The 15,895-nt window shown below is 39.5% G+C and overlaps 1 protein-coding gene across 1 annotated transcript in view; it reads right to left on the bottom strand.

Annotated features, from left to right (window-relative positions):
- Window positions 1-15,895, bottom strand: part of LOC146822735 (uncharacterized) — a 447,601-nt gene that overhangs the window by 37,243 nt on the left and 394,463 nt on the right. The window lies entirely within an intron of this gene.

Raw genomic sequence — 15,895 nt, 5'->3', positions numbered from 1 at the left:
CATTGGAGATTCGATATTATATTTAATAAGCTGTAATTTTCAATCGAGAGTAGGTAGCTATGTCATGTTTTGTAAGTATTCATTTGTAATGATAAACCCTCTTTAATGGTAAAGTCATATTTTTTATTACAATTTTGAAAATGCCTATTTTAGAAAGTTGACATTTACCTGCCCTTAGCCCTTCGTTCCTGCAACCTGTCTTGGGTCCCATGACTAGTTGTAGCTGACAGTTAGGGCATGTGAATTTCTCCCAGACAGTCACACAATAGAGGGCTAAGCCATGCCTCAATGGGCCATCTGCTGGCACGTGGTGTGTGGAGCTAACAGCCCTACTTACAACTAAATACCCTATGCTCTGCCTTCACACATAGGCCCTAAAGACTCTACACTGCAGTCAGTCTAGAGCCAGGGCAGGCGAATTCCATGCACTTCAGAGAACCTTTACAGAAACTTCACCCACCTTTCAGAAGAAGGACCTTCATATCCACTTTCAGTTCTCAGAAGACTGCCTGCTGCTGTGATCTGCTGTGTACTCTGCCAGACTGATACTTTACCTGGTATGATTGATTTGCTGCCTGGAGCATGCCTTGAACTATCAGAGGCTAGCCCTGCATCTTCACCTGCACCCAGGACTACCAGAAGTTACTACAAAAGCTAGTTTGCTGGCCTTATAATCAGAGCCACAGGGACATAAAAGGCTCCCATCAGTTTTGACCCATACCTGTGCCAAGCCTGAGTGAGTTCTGAACCCTCAAGAGATGTCCGACCAGTACAGACCCTTGGCCATAACCAAAAACTGAGGACTTAGGCAAACATTTTACCCGAACGTGCTCGGGAAACCAGGAGGAGACTAGGACCAACCAGCTCACCTATCTACCCAAGGTGCATCACTGGTCAGATTCACTTTGCCAAGGGATATCCAACTTTGTGGAACTGTCTTCGGCTACAGCCATATGGCTTGTCCCGCTGAAGATGTTTTACTTCCATTTCGGTGACTGAGTCTGACTGACTGAAATCTTTACCGTAGCTTTGTCCCTGGGCATCCGACGATGAAGCTCACTCCTCAGACACCTTATGCAGCCTTGCCCCACTGAACTGTACCTTCTCAGACACTTTTTCTCAAGTATGAAGGTAAGTACTGACTGGGTTCAATCCACTTACGGTGTGCAAAAAACCATTCTATTGTGGTCTGCCCTATTTTTTGAGTTTGCCCCAGTCTTGTGCGATAAGATCAGTGGTTGGTGCTTTGATCTTTTTTACTAAAATTTTTAAAAATTCATAACTCTGGTTCTACTGATTGGATTTTTGTCAAATTTCTTTTTCCTGGCTGTGTTTTTACTTTATTACTGTTTGTGTGCTGCATACATGCTGTACACATTGCCTCTAAGTTAAATCCAGTGCACTTTTTCCAGTCCTCAGCACTTAATTGTCAACACCACACTTATAATGGTCTGCCACATGACGATGCTGCTCATCTAATTTAGAGATGAGCAGAACAATGGTTGTTTATGAATACATTATACATCTAAAATTACCAATACCTGCCTCCTCAGCCATTTCTTTATCTTTGGGGACTTAGAATAATCTGAACTGTCACACTCGCCTGTGAGAGAGATGGTTAGTAGTTGTTTTGGCAGCAATGGCAGGGGCCATGGGTGGTGCAAGTTGCAGTGGCCTCCTGGTCAGGGCTCTGGCACTTATTATTTAACAAATTAAGCACTGTTTAAGTCTGACTACTTTTTGTGCCAAGCTACCCAGGGTTAAGCACAGATTACTTTAGTGACTTTTTGTGGTTTACCCTACAAGGGATTGTTTCTGTTGCTTGACCAGGCTTACAGCCCAGTCAACCAACAATCCTATTTCTCACATCTATTCTAAGTAATACACATTTACTTCAGCACAACTGTTTATCCCATGTGGATAAGCCAGTTACCTGGATTAGTTTCATAGGTGACACTTAATAATTGACCAATGGGCTCATACGTACGTAATAATCCATGACACATCAACAGTTTATAACACCTTTCTGTGTTGCTGGCTCACTGAGAGTCCATGTTTTCTGCAATATTTAGGGCACAGGGTAGTCATAACATTTCTAACTATAAATGCCAGCCAAGGCTTGCAATTGCTTGAACAAGGCACTGTGACTCTACTTTAGTTGAGCTCACGTTGGTGACATTGACTTGCATAGACAATAGGGTACGCTCACCACAACGCAATCAGGTCAAATCTTCTGCCATCATGCACACAGCCCAACTAGGATACAGCATACGTTCTATCCATAAACGAAAACTTTAGTTCCCAATCTACCGGGAAAGACAGCAATTCTAGAAGCCCACCCAGGGAGTGACAATTGTTTTCTCATAAGATAACAATGCAATCTTATACTTTTTTGTGAAGTACAGATTCAAGAACAGCATTGTCATTTCCTGCTCTACCTATGGACTATTTCATAGATACTGCATTATTAATGTTCATTAATTTTAGTTTATGAACTTAATCATAGTTTAAGGTAAAACATATAGTTAACAAGCTTGTAAATCAGAGGATTTCCTCCCAATAAATATTTCAGTAATTTTTAGGTGTTCATGTGCCATTTTAAATTTGACTACATATATGACGTGTGTATAATTTCTAAAAACTATGCACATAAAGGCAAGTATCTAATCAAGAAGGTAGGCTTCTGTTACTGGCTTCTGTTGCTACAGTAAAAGTACAGAATGAAAAAACATTGAGGTGGGCATCAAGTGAAAAGTGTGAAAGCAATCCAGACTGATAAAATCACTCTGTGAATATGTGTGTGGAATAGAACAGATAAGGAGAAAGAACCTGAAAAGGACTTCCCAACAGTTTAAAATATGGGTTTAGCTTATATATTTAGACAGGAAATGTATACGTGCAAGACAAACAAAGTAAATCTGGTGACCCATACCTAGTGGTAAATGCAGTGTTTCATGAGGAGAGTCTCCAATTCCTTTTCTAGACTGCACAAAAACAAAATGATAAAAAAAGGTTATTCTTAGCATAAAACTACTAGTTGTAGACAAATAAATCAGCTAGCACAGGGGCAACGTGACACCTTTCAAAGGTTCTCCATAGAAAATACAAATTGTAAGGCATGTAGCACAGCACAATAACTCTTGATTTGGCATTATTTTTTTGTAAAAGGTCATTAAATCACTTAAGGGCATAGTAGAGGATGTTATTGATTGCAGAGCTCATGAGTAGAAAACATGCCTGGATAAGTTGCACATACCACTCAGTTTTGTTAATCCATTCTTCATCCCTAGTGAGAATGGTTCATGAAGGGTCCTGAACCTGGGAGATGGCCCAGTCAGTCCTTCTGACGCTCCTGAAAATTGGTTGAAAGGCTCTTTTGAAATATTGTGTATATTACTAGAGGTGTATGGTCTACAGGAACCTTATCTATGTTGATTAGTAGTACTTGGGACCTAATATTATAAGATCTGGATATGTTTAGCCCTCCAGCATGGTCAATGGCTCATTCATTGTGCCAATTGAGTAACTAATAGGGTCATTCAGAGTTTTATGAGATGGTAATAATGCAATAAATCAGCAGTCCTTTCACCCCACCAAGCTTTAGGTTCTCCCACTTCTTTTAGAGGTGAAGAATCTCTAGATTTTCAAAGATGGAAACTCAGCCACTTCTGCCTTGGTAAGACCTTCTCCAGCAGCCCACCTTTTAAAGGGCTACTACCCACTTAAAAGCATACAAAGGTCTTATGTGCAGGGGGAAAGCTCCCTAAGATTCAGTGTCACTGACTTTCAGTGTTGCCAAAATAAACCTCTACTTTTAAGTACTTTTTCTGCAACATCTAAAAATTTCAAGTGGCTTTAATGACATGACATGCCGGCATTTGACTTTTACCAAAAGTGATTGTACTACACTGGTGGAAGCATTTCTGTCAAAAGAGATTGATGCAGGCACGCTGGGAATCTGAAATTGGGAGCCATAATCTGGGAGAGTGCAGGCCTGGGCCTTCATTGACTGGTGACAGTGTGACATGGTCTAGGAAACAAAGAGCTAGAGCTCATTCAATACTTCTGCTTCTTTATCAATAATGTAAAGGGAATGTAGAGAGTTTAAGAGGAGCATGCCATGGTTCACAAAAGATCTTTTCAAATTGAAACATGATGCATTGTATATGGACAATCCAGATATCTTATAAACCACAGTGATTCAATAAATGATCTGAATGTCATATCGAAGTTGGTCTATAAAAATATTCATGAAATTGGGAATTTTACATCATAGCTTGCAAACATCTAATACTTACAAATTACCCCCAATAAAGATATTTGGGTGTCAAAAACTGAGGAGACGATGTGGCGCAGCAGCGAGAGCTGCCAACTCTCGAGCTGGGGATCTAGATACGAGTCTCTGCATCAGCACAACATCCTGCGATTCTGGGCAAATCACTTAATCCTCCCGTCCGTATGGACAATGCCTGGATAGCTTCACGGGTGATAATCTGGATTATATAAATCTACAACTTTAACTTCAAACTCTAAAAACTGATCACATGTTTCACTGTATTAGACATCTACACACTTTGCCGGATTGTTTACTCCAACACATATAATTAACTAAAAACCAGAGGGAATGTCATTATCTAAGTATATTCTACCCTATCATAGATTTTACTTTATTTCAACCCTCAGCAGACTGTGTTAGAGTGATGAAAGTAATACATTATAATTCTCCGAAAACAGGCTATCCATTTTTTGTGGCCCCATATCTTATCTATCCAGATTTATAAGTAATCTTTAAGTAACACATGCTCCTTTACCCTAGTTCACTTTATGTTTTGTTCCTGTTCCGTTTTGTTGTGTTATGTTATGAAAGATTGCTATAGTGTAATAACACCCACATTATCCCTTGACCCAATGGACCAACAGCAAAGAGGGAGTTTTAGAAGGTATTACTGGAAAGTAATGTTTTAATATCTATATAAAATTTTAGATTGGAAGAGATTTCCCAGAGCTGGCACAGAAGGGAATTCCAAAGAGTGGAAGCTTGTGTAGTAGAAGCACAGCAATGAAATCTGGATTTGGGAAAACTGGGAATGCAGAGCAGAGAATGTCCTGTAGACCAAAGGTATCTTGCCTGGGTATATGGAGAAAAATATGTCTAAGAGGGGAGTCTGAAAAAGTACGGTGAACTATGCAATAAAATGTTAAGCAAATTCTAGCATAGATCATAAGACAGTGAGGCTTACTTTACATCAGTGAAGCTCTGCAGAAGAGGGAAGAAGAAATTTAAATATAAACAACTTGATTTTGGACCTATTGCAAGACAATCCAGAGGGTACACTTAATGCAAAGGTAGGGGCATTTCAATTATCAGGCCATGACCTGCGTAGAGGTAGTACTGCAGCATGAAGACCATCAAAACCAGGAAAGAAGGAACTTTACAAAGCTTCCTCATTTGCAAGGAACAGGGTGATACTACTGCTATAACCTGGAAATACAACAGACGAAAGGAGTCGATCTTAATTCCTAAACTTCAAGAGCCAAAGTCAGATGGATAGTAGGAAGATACTATATTGGATACATTTATTTTTCAGCTTTTCATCACCAAATATTCCCTTATATTATTAAAAAGAGTTTAATTTTACATTACAAAATTCTGTACCAAAACTAACAAGCCATCTGCGCTGAACAAGAATGTTTTCTCAACCAGACACTGGAATCCTTTAACACATTTTTCATCCCTAAACATGTTCTTAAAAGGGTTACTATAAAAAACAAACAAAAGCAGAATCAAATCCAGCTCCCCATGTGGCCTGTGATATTTAGCCTATAGGCACCCACATAACATAAGTTAACATATACAATCTCACACATTGCAGTCAAATGCCTTTATGCCATCAAGACTATTAGTTGTAATCTGTCAGTTAAATATGTTTGGAGGGTAACCTCTTGAAGAAAATCACCTCTAATTAAATTTCAGAAATCTAATTAAATTTAATATTTATTTCAAAATTGAGATAACAGTATAAAGTTACCACTATTAACTTTTCACATGTAGGTGGAGGTTTCCTCCACTGAGCAGAGATCTACCTGTGGTAACATAGAAAGAAAATGTTTAAAAATGTATTGAAATAAAAAAAAATAGTAAAACTGTTTTATATAAAATTTGTGCAAATTAAATGAATATGTTTTCCTGTAGAACAAAGTAAACAAAATGCTACAGAACTATACACATTTAAATAAATAATTATTTTTTAATTCATTCACATATATTATTTTCTTTAGTTTAGTAAAAAATCCCATCTGAAGTAAAATATTTATATTCATGTATTATGTCTTAGAAATGACAAAACGTTATGTATAGAATTAAGTTAAGTTAATAAAAAAATTATCAATAGATAAAGTTAGTCATTTTTAAAGCAAAAAAGGTAATTGAATATTTTATCATAAAATACTTGTTTTATTTATATTTATTATTTACAAGTCAAAATGAATTACCTTATGCTAACATTATTTCCTACGGGGTTGTGTTTTAAGTCCCTCAAATATTGTCTCTAGGACGGTGTTGTAGTACAAGTGTTTGACCATGTGTGGTGCTCTTCTTCCTCCAGGTCTGAACTAGAATACATCTAATACGATTTTGCGTACTTTTTGGCTGTAATAACTTTAGAACAGCAGTTTTTGGATAGCAGCGAGCTTTTGGGTTCTCTGTCCCACCCTTAACCCCTTCTTAACCCTCCTTAAATCCCTACTCACTCCTCCATAAACCCTTCACATTTAGGCTAAGTGTTCCCCTTATCCAACAACTTCCCATGGTCCTTGCTACATTTAATACTATGGGGTCGATTACAATCTCGTTAGAAAAGCATTCCTACCAACTCTGGCTAGATATGCTTTCATGCGAATCCCACTCCAAGAGTCCCACAGACAGAGTGCGATGTGTCCGTATGTGTACAGACTCTGTTTGGTCTGACTCCCAAGGAAATCAATGGGAGCCTGTGTACCCAACGTGAACACTGCTCCCATTGAAAAAGGGGTTGGTGGGGAAAAGAGTGCACCCCGTGGTGGAGACCCCAAGGTGCTCGCCACAATGAGCATGCATCGAAAGGGGGACACATGGCTACCCCAGGCAACCAATGCAGATGGCCCAGGTGATGGGGTGCCTGCTATGGTTCCCCAAAATGTGATTCTCACAACCGTTTCATCTCGGCAAAGCCGAGGCGGTACGACTTGCAGAATTGGCCATCATACTCGCTTGTTCGGAAACCATCCCCATTGAGCTGCATGACTGGCTCCGAATTAGTCAGATGGACTGATTCAGGTTCAGGACTGATTCGGTCAGCACAGACGGCTTCCTCACATCATACTTTGTTGTTCGGAAAGGGGAACGATTCATTCGGAAACATGGGCTCGGAATCGGATTTGCTGTTTCTGAATCCCGTTTGGAGCCATTCCTAACAAGATCGTGATCGGCCCCTAAGTAGTAAAAACACATGTGTTGGAATTTCCCCATCGAAAAGATAGGAGAGGTGGAGATTTACACTTGTAGGTTTGTGAATTGCATCTTGAAGTAGTACTACTTTACATACTACAGAATGCAGTTTTTGTATCGGGCCCTAAGTTTCCAATGGTGGATTCTTCACTGACTCAAAAGCTGGACGCTTCCTGGCAGCAGATAATCCACCACAGTAGTCAATTTCAAGTCATCAGATGGCCAGCCCCATTTAGAGTGAGTGTTTCCTGTTCTCATCCAACTTGTAAACTATGGCTGTCTCAAACAGAAAAAAAAGAATAATAACTTGAGTAAACTCCCAATAAAACAGTTATTGATCAGGAGGCTTTCAATTAAATCAAAAACATAGTAATCCTGAAACAAATGCTGGCTAGCCACCATCACCTGACAGATGGGTAACATGACAGTTTACCAAAAGTGCTCCTGCTTTGCTGATGTGAGCACTTGGATTGGAAAATTCCATGCCAAGCAAATGGGGATCTCTAGGCATGGTGTCCTAGTCGCCACTAGGCTAGCAGAGATAGAGGCCTCTGCTGGCCTTGTGAATTGGCAGACCATTATTTAAACTCATAATAATGCCTAAGTATTGGCAAAGAATTCAGCGTGTTTACTGGTTAATGAAAACCGATGATATCCTTAGAGGCCACTGCCAAGAGCTCTACTGGTTGTTAAATGCCTTGAAACTGAATTATGGGTTAAAGCTGCAGAAGAGGACCAATAACAAAGTAGAGGAACTTTAACAACTAGGGCAGCCCATGCCAAAAGGGCTAAAAGAGGGGTTTCCAGTTCCAATCGATTCCCACAGGTAAAAATGCCACATAATACAAAATATCAGTTTTCAGTTGAAACTGGAAAGGTTTCATATGTTGGCAATAGATTGTAGCACGACTCATTTAACTCTGCACTTGCATTTTACTTATCCTGAAAAAAGTTAGCTGTTGTGCTTACCTGGATATTAGCTCCTTGTTGAGACTACACCACTTTACAAAATCTTTTAAAACAAATATGGGACATTGGGTCAGTGCCAGAGGCCCTCTGGCACAGCTGCTGAGGTTGTCTCCTGGGGATAGGATTGCAACTAATGTTGCCACCATTTGTTTTGGAGCAAATCTAGTTCCCCACTGAATGACATGCGACGTGACTGGGCTCATGTCAGCCAATTCCCTTATAGTCTGGTGGTATATATGGCAAACACCTAATACTGGATGGGAGCAAGTAAAGATGGAAGCACAGGAATAAAAGCAGTGGAAAAACAGAACAGAGTGCACTCGAATATCGCTATAAATATTATAAAATATATATTAATATAGCTTCTGTACAGAGTAAAATTGCACTCGGTTGAGAGCCACTTATATAGATTACAAAGCTTCGCCTACCAATGCAAATTTATAGGGCTCTGAAATAGTGACACTACTGATAGCAACAGTGCTAGAGTTAAATGGGATGGTGGAGCTGCAGCATAGAAGACTTAAAGTCAAGTGCATCTTTAGAATGAGAAATGTTGTGCAACTTTACAGATGCTAACCACCTACTGAGGGTAGAATATTCCATAATAAACAAGGAGAAACAGAAAGACAAACAGTGAAATGTTAGAGCAGGAGACCTTTACCAGCCAATATTTGCAGAGTTACTTCATTGCCCCCAAAGGAGCTCCCAACATTCCAATGTTCTAATATGGTTTAACACACATCCATAAAAACAACTTCAACTGCTCTAAAGGAACAATCGACACGTGTTGATTTTGAATTGTAAAACCCTAAAATGAACAATCTACACTTGTGCTTAGTTCAATACTTTCTGAGTATTTATGCTTTGCAATTTATATATAGAATGTATGTGTCATTCTGCCTGTGCATATCTGTATGGTACACGTGCATGGATGACTATTGTTTGATTTCCCTAACCTACATGTGCAGAGTGTACACATGTACATAACACTTGTACAGAAATGGAGCATTTTTAATTTCCCTGTTCCTCGTTCCTCATAACAGCTCACTCATGTTAAAAAAAACACAGGTGAACCATGCATTACACCCCTTCTAACACACATTATGAACAGACTGCTCTGACAGATCATCTGTCCCACTCTCTATATGTGCAGAGGTGGGCATCTCCATATTTCCCACAGTGTTTAATTTGGGCATACGTTATGTACGTTAACTACATATCAACAGTTTTAGCATGTCCAAAGTGTGACTTTTTCAAGGATAGTTACCTAATGTGCATTTTTGTGAATTTGAGGATCATGCGTGCTTTAAATATCCATAATATAAAATCTTTCATATGCATATGCTAAACAAGCATTTGAGAGTGGGCTCTTAGGTATCCTGACAACCGTTTAAAAAAACTTCTTCACAAATGTTAAATACCAGAACTGATTCTTTTCAAAAGGTTTCTGCTGCTTTTAACTTGGCTATGAATTTCACTAACCTTCTTGGAATTGTTAAAAGGGCCTTTAATTGGCCACAATTGGTTTATTAAAAGATCACACAATAATTTGAGCACATATATGTTATATGTAATAGGATAAGCAATATGGGGCTGGATGAACAAAGCATTTTTTCCGGTCCAAAACAGCCCAATTCACAGAATCGGGCAATTTTTGAATGGAAAAATGCATTTCAAATGTACAAAATGTAAAATGCGATTTGCAAACTTGATACTGAATCACATTTTGCACTTGTGATTCGGTATTTGGAAGAGATGTATGTTTGGGTGTCCCTTCCAAATACCAAATTGACATGGTGGACTAGATGTACGAAAGTCAAGAATAGCGATTTCCTAATTGTGATTTCCTGAAAATTGCAATTGGGAAATCGCTATTTCTAATGTATAAAACTCTTTTGAGTTTTATTAGCGATTCCTAGAGGGTCGCAAATAGACCTACATCATGAATATTAATAAGGTATGTCGCAATTTTCAACCCATTAGCAATCAAAGCCATCACAGGTATGGTGGAGGTGCTAGGGTCAGCAGACCACCATGTCTGTTTTGATTTTTTAAATAAAGCAATCTTCTTTTTAAAACACAGCCTATTACGGATGCGTTTAAAAAGAAAAGAATGTGACTTGAACGTTTCATTTTTTAAGAGTTCATGAGACCACGGCCTGCTATTTTTCCAACCATTTTCATATCCTTGGGGACCCCCTCACATTTGCGAATGGGTTACCAACAACAAACTTCAAATCGCTGTAAATTGCTTATGTTTAGCAACAGAATTTCAGTAAAAAAAACATTTGTACATACCATTCCAATTCGGTATTTGGAAGAGACCCCCTCAACACACCCCTTCTAAATATCAAATTGCGAAACCCAAATTGCAATTCGGTAACAAGTTAGAGAATCACAATTTGGACTTTGCACATCCCAGAAATAATTATTCCTGTTGCAAAGAGCCCAATTCCACAAATTAAGCAGTTTGCAACAGAAAAAAATGTTTCATACATCTAGGCCATTTTTAATTACTGTTTTGCAAACAAATTCTGGGCGTAAAACACTAAGGGGCATATTTATGAGCCCCTTGCATGGCTGGAAGTTACCTTTAATGACGCTCGGGTGGCACAATCCTTGAAATCATATGTATGAGGCCACGCAAAGCCACTTTCTGTGGCTGTGAACGGCTTCATAGATATGGACTAAGGCAAGGCAGTTCAAATCGCTGTGTTCCGTGTTCATTGCGGTGGGTGTTCCTATGCAACACCCATGGATTTTCACGCTTCTCCAGATTTACAAGACCATGTAAACCTGGTTATTTATCAAAACTGATGGAGTAAGGACTCGTATAAAAGAGACTTGCTTTGATGCAATCTTCTCAGATAACTCTTAATACCTTAATAATTGTGTTTGTGAATACTAACGTGCATTACAGTTCACATATTTAAGTTTAGGGGAAGCTTGCATATGTGTTGTACTAACAAGTCACCAGAGGGCGACTAAAATGGCTGCTAACACGAAATTCTGTACTGCGCATGCGTCAACTACATCTACGTAGTAATGACGAGTTCTTGCTTGGAGGGAAATCTTTGCAGCTGTGCAATCGCTTTCAAGATGGCTGCTTGGAACTCACATGTTAAAGCGCATGCTTTTGCTGAAACTAAACCATGCAAATTTAATAAAATGCTAATGCGAAAGATTTATATAAGTAAAGGGGGTTAGAGTAGAGATAGGTGGTATACAGTGAAATCATTTTATTTTGAATTCAATATGTCTCTTTCTGACTTCTTTACTAGTTCGTATTTTGGGCTTCAAAGGGTGACCGATGTCCATACCCCACGTGGTCTCCGCACAGGCGCACTTGTAACCCGTCAGGAACCATGACGATGTACTTGAAACTCAGCCAAGGCCACGACGGCTACATGTCCTGGGAAAGAAGATGTCTTCCTGACTGATGAATGAAGAAAATACTAACACCCTTATGCATCAAGCCAAAATCCAGTCGGTAAAATACCGATTCCTTATTAGCTCCCGGTATTAAGTATAAAATACCCAATCCCAATGCATCAACCCAAAAGCAGAAATCGGTATTTAAGGAATCCTTAAATAGCGATTCTTTAAATAGGGATTCCTTAAATACCGATTCCTTAAATAGCGATTGCATTTAAGGAATCCCAAAGTGAGATTCCTTAAATGCAATGCATCAAAGTTAAAAAATTAGCGATTTCGCTAATAAGGGGAGCAAATTACCATGAAGATGAACTGCATGGTAATTTGCAAAAACTTTGAAAAATGCACTTTTGTGCATTTTTCAAAGTGTCATGTTGCGCACACACATGCCCTTAGAGCATGTGTGTGTGCAACATATGTGCACATATCATTTTCAGGGGTGCAACAGGGTGTCCTTTTGACACCCTGGCACCCTTGAAAGTGCTCCAGCTATTAGCGATTCGGTAATACCGAATCGCTAATACAGAATGGCTTTACATTCATTCCTATGGGCCTCCAAGCCCATAGGAATGAATTGGTAGGTATTCCTTATTACCGATTCGGTATTACCGATTCGGTAATAAGGAATGTTAAGGAATCGCTATTTGAATAGCGATTCCTACATGCATAGCCTTTTGCTATTCCTTATTAGCGATTCCTTATTTTTCGCTAATAAGGAATCGCAAATGCTAATGTTGATGCATATGCCCCTAAATGTATATTTTTGATCGATAAAAATGTGAATGCGGGTGGGAAATAAAGCTTGGAAAAGTAAATTAAGGGGCAGGAATGCTGAACAATAAGACTAAAGAAAATTGTTATAACTTAGCATGGTGTGATGATCATCCCCCCTTCCCTGTCCAATCAGAATTATGAATTTCATAAATTTGAAACATTTAGAGGTGGTACATGCCATTGGAAGCGTATAATCGAGGTAGTTTAGTTAGTTAGAACACACCACAGCGAGACCAGAATGCTGAGAGACGGGGTTGCTTTCCGAGAACTCAATAAATGCTGAGGAAAAACCATTTTCCAGACTTATAATTTTGAGCCAATTAATTAGAAGAAGATTGCGGAAGAACTGAGGAGGCACATAATAGAAGAAGATCACAGAAGAATCGAGGAGGAAGATAGTGTCAGAGAGGGGTGCGACGCAGACGTCGCATCTAGAAGAGGTCATCTATCCTGTCCCTGAATCTTGTCCTGAGCCTTTGTAACCTGATATGTCCCAAGGGACGTATTCCAGCTCCTTGGCCAAGGGGTTGGTTTTCACACCATCCTAGGTAACTATAATTCTGTGTAGTATGTCATTGTATTGCTCTCTCTGTTTTCTCCCTATTCAGGTACTGTCATCGTAATAACTTTGTTTAACGATTATTCTGTCTTAAATGTTATTCCCTTCCTTGGAGAAAACGGTGTGCTAATTGAATTTTGGTTCTTGGCTCACATGAATTAAACTAGATAAACATTTGAAACTCTCCTGAGTGTGGTTATTTTAAAGAAGGTTTTATTCTATGTCAATTTTCACCTACAACACTTAACTAAAGGGTCCATTGAACAGAGGAAAGTACATTCGGTCAGAAGGTTTGGTAAGACATGATAAGATAAATTCATCTTACAGGTATTAGTACAACAACTTGACCCCAGCGGTATCTACTAGCCTATGTGAATGTGTGTGTGTGTTTATGGGCCCATGTGAGAATATGGTAGTTGAGTACCTGAGGTTGGTAACCCGCTGGATCAAAACCTTCCCCCTTCAATGGTGAGGCATAACGAGGAAAAATTACTTTATTTCTCCTACTTTTTTCCTTCTTCCATGTATGCCTTATTCTGCAGCCTACGTAGAAAGATAAAAACTCCTCTCAGGATTGTTTTTGCCCCCCCTTCCTGCACAAAAACAATCCTGCTGGCAACAGAGGCACCCTTTCACCATGGTGCATGGGTGCCTGAGTTGCCGCTAGACTGCCGAAATGGCGCCAGAACTGCAGGAAAGGATAAGTGCACCTTTTGAATAAACATGGCGCATTCCTGCCCTTTTACTTTGACGTAGGGCTACACAGGAAGATGACTCGCTGCGCGCTGCACTACGGCAAAACCACATAAATGAGGCCCTAATACTTTACCACCAGCTTAAAACTTATAGTAACCCACTGGCAAAGGTGATGGGGTCCCCAAAGGACCTTTACCTCTTTCAGAATGTAAAATAATAGGATTTTTAAGAGCAGGCGGTGGTCCCACGGATCACTGTCTCCTCTTAAAAAATGAAACTTCAAGGTTTAATTTTTTTTGTTTTCACGCATCCCGTTTTCCTTTCAGGGAAACGGGCTGCATTTGAAAAAAAACATATTGCTTTATTGAAAAGTAATCACATACATGGTGGTCTGTTGACTTCAGCAGGCCACCATACCTGTGATGGCTGTGATTCCTAATGGGTTGCAAACTGTGCGGCCTACCTCATTAATTATATTTCATGAGGTAGGTTGAATTGCGACCCACGAGGAATTCCTAAATGAAACTCAATGAGTTTCATACATTAGGAATACCAATTTGCTAATTGTGAATCACAGAGAATTACAATTAGTAAATCGGTATTCCTAATGTTTGTACATCTGGCCCATGGTTTCACAATAAATTGTTGAAGACTCCTTGTGTATAAAGTGAGTTTTATGGCATGACACTGAGGCTAACATTATGCAAATTTCCTTTATTGACAGCTCAAAGCAGCAACAATTGAAGAATATGGAACTTCAATGAACATTCTAACATACTATACAGTCCCCCGACACTCAGCCATCTTCCTTCTTTGTTGCTGCTGCTTACAATATAAGCACTACATTCTTTAACTTTAGAACATCTGTATATTTTTCTGTGTAATATATTTTTTACTTCCGTATATCTTTACCTATGTGTTGTATAGAATGTAATGAGGACTAGCTTTGACTTCCGTACGCATTTTGTTCCCTTTTCAGCCTTTTTTAGTCTGGAAAACTCATCCCCTTAAATCACACACCCGTTTTGCTTTAAACCGGATTTTAGACCTTTGGCCTTAGCTTTGCGCGTACCCCTTAATCAGGGATCTTCACCTCCCTGCCTTCACCGTCTCTACTTATTCAAAAAAAGACAACTGGGAAGATGTATACCTTCAAACACGCTCCAGTGTTGCCTAGGAGACGCCTTCTCCGACCGCAAGTGGGACGATTTCTGTTCTGTTCCAACAGGAATTGAGTCTACCACCCCTGACAAGGGGGGAGTGAGACACACGATCTCGCACAACTTTAAGCGCTCCAGCCTTGACGGCACAGCACATTTCACCTCGCAAAGAAACAAAATAATCAAAATAATCAACAAATAAGGCAACACAAAGAGCCCTAGAGCACAGGCTATAAGCAGACAGTCACGCACGTCAAATACGTGCGTGACCGCCATTTTAACATGTTGGGATGCCCAGTTCCGATCAGCTGTTTCTTTTGATCGAACATCTGATAAGAACCTTCCTCCTCTACACTTGTAGAACTTTATAACTAAATAGGGATATAAATATATATTTAACAAAGTTAAGCAAACAAAGATTATTATTATAACTTTTACTACCTCCCACTGCAATTATGTCTGCAGCGCCCTCAGAAATGAGTATTGAGGAAAAATTAGAATAATTAGTTAATAGGGCCCTTGGTGTGTTTCCCCTGAGTTTTTGCTTTCTGGCCTCCCTGTTTTGACTCTGTTTTTGTGGGCTTAGAATCTCTGCGCACTTTTGTTCGTGCTGATCAGTGGTAAAGTGCAGGTGCTCCTGTTGTAAACTGTGTTATAGATTGGTGTTTCCATGATTGGCATATTTGATTAACCTGTCAGTCCCTAGTAAAGTGCACTGAGCATGCCAGGGCCTGTAAATCAAATGCTGTTAGTGACCTGCAGCACTAGATTGTGCTACCCACGCAAACAGCCTGTAAATGTAAATCTGGCCTGCCA

Source organism: Triturus cristatus, chromosome 5_2, assembly GCF_964204655.1.
Source record: "Triturus cristatus chromosome 5_2, aTriCri1.1, whole genome shotgun sequence".
NCBI classification, from domain to species: domain Eukaryota; kingdom Metazoa; phylum Chordata; class Amphibia; order Caudata; family Salamandridae; genus Triturus; species Triturus cristatus.
Note: the sequence above shows the minus strand (reverse complement) of the source record. Positions and strands in the feature narration are given on the sequence as shown.